At 35.7% G+C, this 12,778-nt stretch overlaps 1 long non-coding RNA gene across 1 annotated transcript; it reads left to right on the top strand.

Annotated features, from left to right (window-relative positions):
- LOC107642032 lies at nucleotides 7,278-8,630 on the top strand. The gene is made up of 3 exons (XR_002348001.1): nucleotides 7,278-7,852; nucleotides 8,347-8,420; nucleotides 8,523-8,630. It is a non-coding gene; the product is annotated as an uncharacterized LOC107642032 (long non-coding RNA).

Here is a 12,778-nt window from a genome sequence, read left to right as displayed (position 1 = left end):
GTACTAAGTGGGTGTTTAAAAATAAACTTGGTGAGGATGGACAAGTTGTTCGTAACAAGGCTAGATTAGTGGCCCAAGGTTACGATCAAGAAGAGGTATAGATTTTGATGAGTCTTTTGCTCCGGTAGCTAGAATGGAAGCAATTAGGTTGCTTCTTGCCTATGCTGCCCATAAGGGTTTCAAAATGTTTCAAATGGATGTTAAATGTGCTTTCCTTAATGGATTTATTGATAGAGAAGTGTATGTGGCACAACCCCCCGGTTTCGAACATAAAGATTTTCCAAATCATATTTTTAAACTATCTAAGGCTCTTTATGGTCTTAGACAAGCTCCAAGAGCTTGGTATGAAAGGCTTAGTGCCTTCTTGTTGGAAAATCAATTTCAAAGGGGTACCACCGACACTACTTTATTCATTAAAGCATCTAATGATGACATTCTCCTTGTTCAAGTTTATGTGGATGACATTGTATTTGGTTCGGCCAATGAGTCTTTGTGTGAAGGCTTTGGAAAACTCATGACTAGTGAGTTTGAGATGAGTTTAATGGGAGAGCTAACTTTCTTTTTTGGCCTCCAAATTAAACAAACTCCTAGTGGTACTTTTATTCACCAAGGAAAGTATGCAAAAGAACTTATCAAAAAGTTTGGCCTAGAAAGTTCCAAACCAATGGGTACACCAATGCATCCTAACACAAAACTTGAAAAGGATGATGATGGCAAAGATGTGAATGAAATAAGGTATAGAGGAATGATAGGGTCACTCATGTACCTTACTTCTTCTAGACCGGACATTGTTCAAAGTATGGGTGTATGTTCAAGATTTCAATCTCACCCAAAAGAATCACATCTTTCGGCCATTAAGCGCATCATTAGATACATTAAGGGAACTAGTTATTATGACTTGTGGTATCCTAAATCTGATGACTTTTGTGCAGTAGGATTTTGTGATGCAGATTATGCAGGAGATAGAGTGGATAGACGGAGCACATCCGGCATGTATTGCTTCCTTGGAAGCTCACTCAACATGTGGTCAAGCAAAAAACAAGCCACAGTGGCTCTATCCACGGCTGAAGCTGAATATATTTCCGCATCTGCATGTTGTTCTCAATTAATTTGGTTAAAAATGCAGTTGGAAGATTACAAATTAAAGATCAATGGTATACCCTTATTTTGTGATAATATGAGTGCTATTAACATCTCAAAAAATCCTATTTTGCACTCAAGAACTAAGCACATTGAGATAAAATATCATTTCATTAGAGAACATGTGCAAAAGGGTACTATTGATATTCAATTTGTAAAATCTAAAGACCAACTTGCTGGTATTTTTACAAAACCCCTCTGTGAAGACAGATGCTGCACCTTGAAAAAAAGTTTGGGAATGCTTGATTTAAGTTCTATTGATAATTTGTGAAACATTGATTCTGCTAAGTTTTTGTCTCGTAGGAATGGACGAGATAAAAATAAAAGTGTTGGAAGGGCTATGATCAAGGGGAGACAGCGCCAAAAATTAATTCTCATGGGCCCCACCAAATTTCCATGACCCCATTCTGACAGTTTTGTTAGTCTCTCTCTCTGAGAATCAAAATGTCTTTTTGTTGTCTCATCAAATCTTATTGGAAGTGGTTATTGTCAAATCAAATCCTTCTCTTCACCTAATCCCGTGATTCTAGGAAATCACCTTTCAATTTATTTCAAATAAAAGAGAAATTCCTTGGGTATTAACTGTCACTTAATGGACATTTAATTCCCCTTAATTCTCTCTCCACTCCACATTTATTTCTTCTCTAATCTCCCTCCTCCCTCACTCCATTCGGTTTCTACTCAATCCCCTCATATTCCACTTCTCCATTTTCACTACCATGAAAAAGAAAACTGCTCCCAGGAAAAGCGAACGCATTTTCTTCCCTCAAAAACCGTCCACTCCACAATCTCATACTCATATCCATATTCACTCTACATCATCATCTTCTTCCTCACCTCCCTCAAAGCAAACCGACACCATGTGTAGGAAGGTCATAGCTACAAAAACTTCTTCAAGAAAGAAGAAAGAGAGAGTTCCCGTATAGAAAGAGGAAGAGTCTCACACATCACCCATTCTGTCTCCACCACCATCTCCACAAAAGAAAGCCACACCCGGGAAGAGTAGCCAGAAATCAAAAGGATTTGCTCTGCACCACACCAAGGAACCTGCAAACCTGGAATCTTTGGACTTCAAGAACAAATTCAATAAGACACACTCTCACTATGACCCTGCCCGATTCAACTCCTGCGCTTCATAGGAATTCCATAAAGAAGTCCTGGAAAAGCGTCATTTATGTGCAACCTACCTTGTCAATCTGGACTCTCTCACCAGCAAGGGGATAAATGTGTCTCCTCTCTTTGAACTGCTTCAATGGACTCCTCTGCTTCACATCCGAAAGCCGGTTTACCCAGGTTTAGTTCGAGAGTTCTACGCTAACATGAGACTTATTGATGGCACCATCCATTCATATGTGAAAAGAGTTCACATCACTTTTGACACTGTCACCATTGGGACGGCCTTGGGCTACAAAGAGGAAGGGCCGAGAGCATACATGGCCGAAAAGTGGGACTCACAGGTCGGCGTCACTTATAAAGTTGTTCTTCAACATATTTGTGAGAATCTCTCTGGTTTGGATGGCACTACCCCTACCCACAAAGTCCTCGGACCAACCAACTCCTTGCTTCACAGGATTATCACACATATTCTGACTCCTCAATGCGGCTCCCATAATAGAGTAACACTCTCTGATTCTCTAATCATCTTTGCACTTGTTACATCTACTCCAATATCTTTTGGTTATCTTATGATCCAACATATGTGGAAATCGGTAAAGAGCACCAAAAAGGCAAATCTGCCCTATGGTATGTTCTTAACCAGCATCTTTGAATACTTTAAAGTTGATCTTTTGAATGAGGCTGAAGAGAAAAAAGTGTCAATAATCAAGGGAGGTGGAGCGGTTAAGGGAACAAAGGGCAAGAAATCTGGGGCTTCGGAAAGTTATTATGAGAGTCGGCCCGAATCTTCCAAGACGACCGAATCCATTAGGAAAATTCTCACTGAATTTGCAAATATGTCAGAACTCATGATACAATTCCATAAAGCAGGATGCAAATTAGCGTATGAAAATGAGAAGGCTTGGGGAAGATGCAAAGATAAAGTCAGTTTGATGCTAGAAAGTCTTGATGAGGATCCGGGAATGGCGAGTGACGAAGGAGCTGAAGCATCTGATCTTCAGTTCTCTGATGACTAATCTTCTGTTTAAGTATTTGATATTGGCACACTTTGGCTCAATTTGATACTCTATTTTGGTTTGGTACTGTTATCACCATAACTTTGTGTACTTTGTGGACACTTTTGGAAATATTTTGGATATTCTATCTGCTATGTCATATTCTTCTTGCAAGTGCCCCTTGATGACAAAAGGGGGAGGAATTGGTTTCTGAAAATTGAAACTGAAAAACAGGGGAACTGGAAACTGAAAACAGGGGATGAAATTCTTTTGAGAATTCATGATCACCCTTGTTGAAATGACACAATTGATGCTTATTAATGCATATTGATAATGCATTTGTTTTATCATGATTTTCTGTTGATTAATTGCTGTTGATTACTTGATCTTTATCTTGGTAAAATACTTGGTTGATTGTTGATTATAATTGTGATGCATTTGTTTTACCTTGATATAATGATTGCTGTTTTAATTTATTTTTGGCAGTTCCTTTAAATTGAGAAATATAAAGTTTGCTATTGTTTGAAATGATCATCATTGATTAGAAATTATTTTTCCTTTGCTATGATCAATCTGTTTTGATTTGATTGAAAAATATTCAGGAAATATCATGCTGTTTGTTTTATGCATGTTTGAGCAGAAAATCAAATTATTGATAACAAATGAGTTTTGATTGTCATTCAGTTCTGCTCATAAATCAAGCCATTCAACATTGCATATTGAATATGTTGAATAACATTGTTGCCTTAGGCTTGATAAAAATTGTTACAGGTATGTAGCTTCCCTTGGTAAAATAAGCATACATCAAGGGGAGCCATGTGACAATTAGAAAGGGGGAGAAATTCAAATATTCAAAGGGAGTATTCTATACTTCAATCTTTAATTTCTTTCAATTTCAATTTTAATAATGTTTGTCATCAAGGGGGAGATTGATGAGTTTGGAAAACCCTAATTTAATTTGATGATGAACAAACATTATTAAAACAATAAATTACAAAATTATTAATTTGATCTTAATACATACTTGCTTAATTAATAATTGTGTGTGTGCAGATCTGCATTGGGCCGAAATTAAAAGAAATTGTTGCAAGCCCAATATTAAAATATTCAGTATTGATATGAAAATATTTTTGATCCTTATTGCTGAATGATTGATATATTAGTTGGGCCAGTTTTAAGTATTATTGATACAAGCCCAAATTATTCCTCATGCATGATCCGAAACCAATTGGGAAGGAAAGCAAATGTTTTTATTACCTTATGTCTTCAACGGATCTCATGCTTCACCATGTGATGGAATTCAAATCTCATTAAAGTGAAGTTAATAAATGCATGGGAACAATAAGAGAGAAAAAGGCATTTGATTTGATTGCAGCACTCAATGCTACACGCCACTCAGCAAGGGAAGAATTATTTCATTTAATCTCATTCTCTTTCCTAAATTAATGCTATTCAAATTTCTCTCTTCTCTCTCTAATTGCTTATCTTCTCTTTCGGTCATATCACTCAGCAACCATGGAAGCTATAGCAAGCTACCATAGAGAAGAAGAAGCACGCCTAAAGACCATCAAAATGATGGCAAGAAAAAGCAAACTAAAAGTATGCTGTGGCTAAGATCCTTTCACACTTGTGGTAAGATTTTTTTAAGAGATCTTGGCTCCTCCATACCAAAAATAGAAGTGTAGATCTCGGCCAACAGAGAAGAAGATCCTTGGAGAGGATGGCTTGTCTCTGATTCTGCTCAACCACCACAGAAAGTAGCAACAGTGGCTACGTGATAGAAGAGGAAGAGATTAGAGCAGATTAAGCTATCATCATTATGAAGCATCAAGGGCCAGAAGTTTATCTTGGAGAGCAAGCCAAGGATGAAGGGATCGGATTGATGAAGAGTGGTGACCATGGAAGGACTAGAGGTAATTGCATATTGGGTTTTGCATGTGTTATCTCTTCTCTCTCTCTGGCCGAACCGGTTCTGTTTGAAGAAGAAGAAGATTGGCTTGGTTTGTTTGGTTTCAACCTTGGAGGGTTCTTCCGATAAGTAAGGGTGAACTGTTTGGGTTGATTCGAGGAGTGAGAGTGTGAGGCACAGAGTTCTCATAGCTACCTAAGCTAACAGAAGTTCTTCTCCTTCAATGTTCTTCATTTTGTATCTTTTTGTTTAATTTTGTCATATCTTGAGTCTCATGAAAAAGGCAAACAGTGAGGTTTGTAATGAAAAAGCCATAGAGCGGAAAAAGACAGAGAGTGCAAAATTAAAAGAAAAAGCCATAGATGTTCTTAGAGATCCTTTGTACATCTGTGTTATGTTTCATGATTCTGTGGGAATCCCCTTGTAAGTTGGGTTAGCACTTTACAGTTGAAAGCTTGGCTGCGACCAAGTCAAGTTCAGTTTTGGTTTAGATTCTGGACTTGTCCCGGATAGGAAGGGTAGTTCCTAGGGAGAATTGGTGTTTGTAATCAAGGATGATTATAGTGAAATTCCATCATTATTATGATGGAGACTAGATGTAGGGTGCCTTGCACTTATCAGCTGAACCAGGATATATCTTGGTGTAATTCTCTCTTTCTTCTACTCCATTTCTGTTTCTGCTGCCCAGGAGATAAAACTGAAAATATCTCGTGCTGACTGACGAGACAAAAAGAAAAGTCTCGTGGCTGGAGACGAGACAAAAGAAAAAGTCTCATGGCTAGTTACGAGATAAAAAGACAAAAGGTTTCCAGAAGTGGTTTCTAAGGCCAGCAAGTATTATTAAGCAAAAATAGGGGGCTAAGATTCAACCCTCCTTCTCTTAGCCGCTGATAACCATCAATATACAAAACTTCTTACTCAAGTATCTTATACATATATTATATACATACAAATTATAGAACTCATATCCCTCTTACAAAATTATAATATTAATGGCGAGGGAAGAATAAATAATAACTAAACTAATACATCCATATTGCATAAGCTAAACTCAAAAATTCTTCATAAGCTTCTTCGTCTGTTTCTTATAAAGAGAAGTCTGTAGGAGAGTGAGAACATCATCCTCAAAAGGATTCTCAGTAGAGGGTTTTTAAGAATTACTATAAGAAGATATGTATAAAGAGAAGAATTGATTTCAAGGCAGTGATTATCGTTCGTCCTATGAATCTTTTAAAAACCAACGGCAAATCATCAAAAACCTTTTTAAGAAACAATAATTCATTTTCTAGAAAGCAAAAACCTTTCTTTTCTTCTAAGAAAATCTCAATCAGTTTCCTAGACCGTATGAATAGCCAACTTGTTCCAAACATAAGTTTATTAAGTCTATGCTGAACCAACTTGATTTTTCATACTTTACTAATAACTCAATCAGAAACTAATCACAGCTTTCAGCCCATCACAAAATCAATTAACACAATCATCATCTCATCACCAATAATCTCAAAAGTGCCACATCAAAACAAACACAGGCAAAACAAACAAAGAAAGCACAGGTATAGATAGCAGTTATAGCAAATGGCTCAGATAGTAGTTAATAACAGTTTAGCAATTAGGCAAGTCAAAACAAATTCAAACTCAAGCAAAGCATATAAATGCATATGATACATGCCTGTCCTATGGCTAATGAGCTCATCTGTCAATTATACAGCCAACCCGACATGTCTTGGTAGGTAACCATTAGACAGTTCCTCTGTGCGCGCATCCCCAAACTCAAATATAATGTCCCATGGAGTCAAACTCCAAGCTCAATACACTATAAGAAAAATACCCATTTAGCCACACTTTTTTTAAGCTACATTTGAAAAGTGTAGCCTATTCTATGAATGGGCTACGTTTTTCTCTGTGTTGCCTTTTTATAAGAGAAAAAGATACACAATTGTGGCATCATTTAAAAAGTATAGCCTTAGGTATTATAGAAATCACTTATAAAGCGTAGCTGTAGGTTGATATCTATGGGTTCACTTTTCATATCAAAGAGGACGTTTTTAGAGGGTAGCCTATTTATTAAGTTTTGGGTGCATTTTTAAAGTGATGCCTAATGTATCTAGAGCCAAAAACTTGACACTTGCTGAATTTTTTTCCTATTAACTTTTTCCCATAAGCACGCACACTCAGCTCACACACTTAATAAAATTTTTACCCATTACCTCCAAAGCTCGTCATCACTCACCTCCAAAGCACAAAAAAAAACCCTTTTAGAGAATATGGAAAACCCTCACCATCACAAAGATAAAAAAACTATATGTATCTAGGGCGAAATGCTTTAGTGAATTTCTTTCCATCTTCCCCCAAAGCACATAAGACCCAGTAAATTTTTTCCCTTCTTCCCCCTTTTCCCCGCTATCATCCTTTTGCACAAAGCTAAGAGTTTATAGCTCTGCTACGCCATCACATGGCTCTTCTCCTTGCACCACATCCTCGCTCGGCTCTGCTACGCCACGCCACGCCACTACCGCGGATCTGTTACACTGCACCGCTGCCGCAGCTCTGCTACTTCGCAACGACGCCACAACTCTCTTACGTCGCACCATCTCCTCGCCGTGCTCTTCAGCTTTGCTCCGCGTCTCCTTTGCTAATGGTGCTGCCTCTGTTCCGTCTATCCCTGCTCGATTCGCTCTCTCATCCACGATAGGTAGGCTTTTAATTTTTTTCCTAATTTAGGCAATTAGGGTTCCTAATTCCCACTAGCCTGTGTTAAATTTAATTAGGGTTCCTATATCAATTTCATTTTTAATTAGGATTTTTCTATGTCTGGTTCAATTTCTATCGTGCTGTCTGTGTTAGAAGCTTTTTCGTGTCACATTTGAGCATTGCTTGTTATTATTAGTGTTGAATTCTAGTTTGTTCTTTATTCAATTTGTGATGAATTGTGAGTTTTAGCTTTCTCGTGTCATACCTACTAGTTATGACCCTTGTTAATATGCTTTGTTGTAAGATCATAAAGCTAAGGGTGTTCGAAACTGATTCTAATGGAGACGAGAATATTATCAGCTTTTATTCAGAATAATTCCAGTTCTTGCTTTTTATTGGATTGGCAAAATTAATATAAAACAAATAGAGATAGGACTTGAGGCTGATTTATCTTACAAATCAACTCATTCTTTTCTTGGATTTGGTGGAAATCAGAAAGTGGTCAAAGGGAAGATCCTTAATTCATCAACTTTGAATGTTCTATACGAAGTTGATGGTCATTGGGATAGGTATTATATTGTCTTTAAGATTTTTCACTTGAAAATTCTTAAACAATTAATTTTATTCTATGTTAGATTTATGCTAATTTCATAACCATTTTGATGGGGCAGAACAATAAAAGTGAAGGATACAAATAACAGGAAAGCGAGAGTGATATATGATGCAAAAGAAGTCATTAATGGGCTGCAAGCACCAATTGTTAAGGATGCAGAGGTAACATATATAAGACTATTCTCTATGATAACATAGCATGTTATTTGTCTCGTAAGATTCACATTGTGTAGTCAACACCTGAAAATGAGTTTTATAAGATCTTATACTTTTTCATCATACGAGCTAGTAGCTTTGTGTTGCAATCTGGTATAATTGTGAATGCAGTAGCTCAACCAAGTTACTTTCTAACTATTGGCAGTTTCTGTTGAGTTGTTTGCTGGTTTTGACACTTATTTTGCCTTGAGATAATTGGAGATACTTAACTTTCTTGTTAAGTTTCTGCATTCTGTCAATTATGAAAGCAAATGATAATCTTAGCTTTCCATTCTGTCAATTATTCATCAGGATAGTGCTTTTGGCATCCAAGAAGCAGAAAACCTCTAGTGAAAAGTCAGATACTAAGGGAAAGGTTGCAAGCAAAAAAACAAACAGAGAAGCTGTCAAAAGCTTCAGTGAAGGATCAAGGTGAATTGATTGTATTTTTCCCAATATCATTTCTAAAGTGAATTCTTTTGTTTTTCTTGTACTGCGGCATAACTTAGCTGAATCCATAGATAATGCGGGATTACATGATTTATTTCAAAAGTTTGGAAATATCTTGTCCAGCTTTGGGAATTTCTTTGGTGCTTCAAATTGGTTTAGAGGGAGTGATAATAGTGATACTACTGAGAAGCCACAGGTAGGAGGTAATAGAATTGAGGTTGTGACTAATTGAATGATGTTGTTTTTGATTTATTGAATGATGATGATGCTGAAAATTCTGTTTGTTAGAGTGCAGAATTTGTTGAAAGGCTAAAAGCTAACTTTCATGATTGAATTAATTGATGATACATGCTAATGATTATTTGAGATGATGTTGGTCTATTTGTTATATATGATGCAGTAAATTGACAATAATATATGTGAATTGTTTGATTGATTTGTGGCTGGATTGCTATGTTGAGTAATGTAGAAATTATTGATTTCATATGAGTATGCTTAAATGTGAAAAGTCACAAAAAATGGTGATTTATTAATCCTGAGCACTTGAGGATGATTTAATCTTTCCAACAAGTTACAATAGGTAAAAGAAAGTTAGAATGCAAGGTTAGAGTGAGTGAAAAGCTAGGAATCAATTTTTGACCTCTCGAAACCCGAGGTTACATGTTGCAGAATTATGTAGTTTCAGGCAGCAATTCGTGAACAAAACTGGGAGCAATCTAGCCACTCAAAATGAGTGAAATTATTTTTTTTATAAAATCTTCAGATGTCTAGATTATTTCTCTAACATTTCAGAATTTTTTTATGTTTGGTTTGGGAGATATGATTTTTAGAAAATGGTCATTTTCTGTAGAAATAATGATGTATGAATTCTGGAACAGCAATTTCAAAACCACATATCTCAATATTCTGAAACTCTTTGGAGATGAAACGAAAGAGGAATGAAATATTAGGATGTCTAGTATTTTATGCCCAAATTTCAGGACAATTCAAATTTTATAGAGAAAGTTGTCTTCTGGAAGCAGTGCTGTTCACTGCTACGACAACACCCTTTCCTTAAAACAAAACCATATTTCGAGAGGCATAACTTTTTCTAGAGAAGTGAAAATGCTCTGGGACTTGAACTGGGTGAAAGATAGGTAAGTCTGGTTCAACCACACCAAACTTTAGGAGAATCCAACCAAAGATGAATTTTATATGATTTTTCTAAGTTGATTACTGCTTGCTGTTTTTCTGAAGTGTACTAAATCAGTAGCCGATTTTTAAAATATCATATAAAATTAAATTCTTAGAAAGCAGTTACAAAACCAAAACCAAAGTACACTTTAGGATTCCCATTTAAAATAAATAATAATATATTAGGATTTCTTTTGCCTCCCTTTTTTTATATGTATAATATGTTATGCCTCTTATATTTGCATATGGTTAAGTTAATTGCTATGGCTGAAAATCATATGTTGTTGGCTTTATTGACACTTTAACACTTGAAGTAGTATTGTTATGGCTGAAAATTATTTGTGCAATTCTGGTTGTTGTAATTCTAGTTTTGTGCACTTCTGTTTGATAGAATTCCTGTTTTTTTGCACCTTTGAATTTATGCCTAGATTTGTGCATCTATTTATCTTTGTCTATTACCCGTTTATCTTTGTCTGCATTTATTTTGGATTTTTCCTTTTTCTCTTTTGTTGTTTTCTGCATCATTTGTAGCTTCAGTTTGACTCTTTTATTTGATTTGGGCCTGGAACTGTATTGTTCTTCTCCTGCTACAGTTTATTTTCTTTTCTATTTTTGTTGGGAGCCTCTTCTTCTAGTCGTGCCTGGATTGTTCTATTTTGTATCTTCAGGTTTGCTAGCTTCTCCAATAGTTTCTTCTAGCTATTCCCATTCTTTGCATCTTGCATATGCCCTTCTTTGGATTTCCCTTTTTCTCTGTCATCTCCATCCTCTCTATTTGCTATTTTTACCCCTATTATTTTAGCCCTGATCGAAGGTCCCTATTCTTTAGATTTTCATTGGGTTCCATCTTCTTTTTCCTCTACTTTCTCGCAAGATCCTTTATCTTACCCTATCATCCTACAAAAATAGCATATTATTGAGAGCTTCTCATACTTGAAGTCATATAAAGATTATTAGAGTGGTGCTAACTGAAGCAGCACCAAGAATTGTGCTAATTTTATTTTTTAAGTTGACATAGTTTTGATAATTTATACAACTATTTTTAGTTTGGTTTCTAATTATTTTCAGTTTGATTTTTTAATTTTTATAATTGCGAATGTCATTATAAATATTTTTTTAATTACTTTTCTATATAATTATGCAGGATAATATTGAGGATGATCATGAAGATTAAGCTGTTTGTCATTGTGGTTTATGGGTTAAGATGGAGTAATGTTGAGAATGGATACATGTATGATAGACTAATTACTTTTATTAGAAGATACTTATATAGAATATAATATTTTAATTCTCCGTAGAGTATTAATAGTAAATTCTGTGGCTACGCTTTACAGGTGATGCAGTAGCACTGAAAAGCGTAGCCTATTCTGGTAAAAATGGAAGCTGAAAAGCGTAGCCTTTGGTCCTGGACAGCATCACTCGAAAAGCGCACCCTATTCCCAAACGCCAAAAGCGTAGCCCTTGGTGCAAAAAAGTGTAGCCTTTGAGAATAGGCAACGGCCGAATAGGAATCACCCCAAAAAGCGTAGCCGCAGCCCAGAAAGCGTAGCCGTAGCCTAAGGCATCATTTTTTTCACTTTTGGCTACACTTTTCAAGTGTACCTGAATGGGTGTTTTTCTTGTAGTGATAATATTCCATGGAGTCAAACTCCAAACTCAATAATAGAATATTCGAAAGTCATATATATACGCATGCCCATGGAGAAACCCGGGGAGTTAAAGTGCCGGGTCACATCTTGCGACAGAGGGTCAATAGAGTATCGAGTCTCAACTTGGAGCAAGTGGTGGCAAGTCACTGTGTCTACCCAGGGAAACTCGTGTGTCAGATAATTTAAATTCATAGGCCATATGAATAATCCAATCAACATTCTTCAATAAATACATCATTCTCAATATCATCATCATTCATCAATTCATATCACTTTTTCAAATTCATTCGAAAATCACACTTTAAAATCAATCTTCATCATCCTTCATTCAAATTCAATCATCATCATCCATCCTCCCATTCCGTTCATCAATAATTCCAATTCAAAACATAATTCATTCTTCTCTAAATAAATCAAACTTAAAATATATAATCTTTAAAACTAAATCTTTTTAAATAATTACTTCAAACGAAACTTCAAATATTATAAAATTTCGACAATATCTCCTCTAAAATTCGGACACTGCCACCCTTCTCGGGTCCCATCCAAACATTCCTCAAACTCTTTTAAATCATTTCCAAAATCAAACTAATTCCAATATCTCAAATCATTTTCAATAAATCAAACTCATTTTCAATATCAAAACATTTCCGAATCTCAAGGAAATCAATTCGGCAACTGCCAATTTAACAAAAATCAGTCAATAACTCAAATTATTCAATCTTCTCAAACATTCAATAATTCAACCACAAAATAATTACAATCGTCTAAAACAACTCAAACCAATCCATAAGACTTACAAAATCACAAAATATACATTTCACATTAACATCGATTTATAATAATTC

Source organism: Arachis ipaensis, chromosome B05, assembly GCF_000816755.2.
Source record: "Arachis ipaensis cultivar K30076 chromosome B05, Araip1.1, whole genome shotgun sequence".
Classification (NCBI taxonomy): domain Eukaryota; kingdom Viridiplantae; phylum Streptophyta; class Magnoliopsida; order Fabales; family Fabaceae; genus Arachis; species Arachis ipaensis.
The sequence above is the reverse complement of the archived record's forward strand: the minus strand, read 5'-3'. Positions and strand labels throughout refer to the sequence as shown.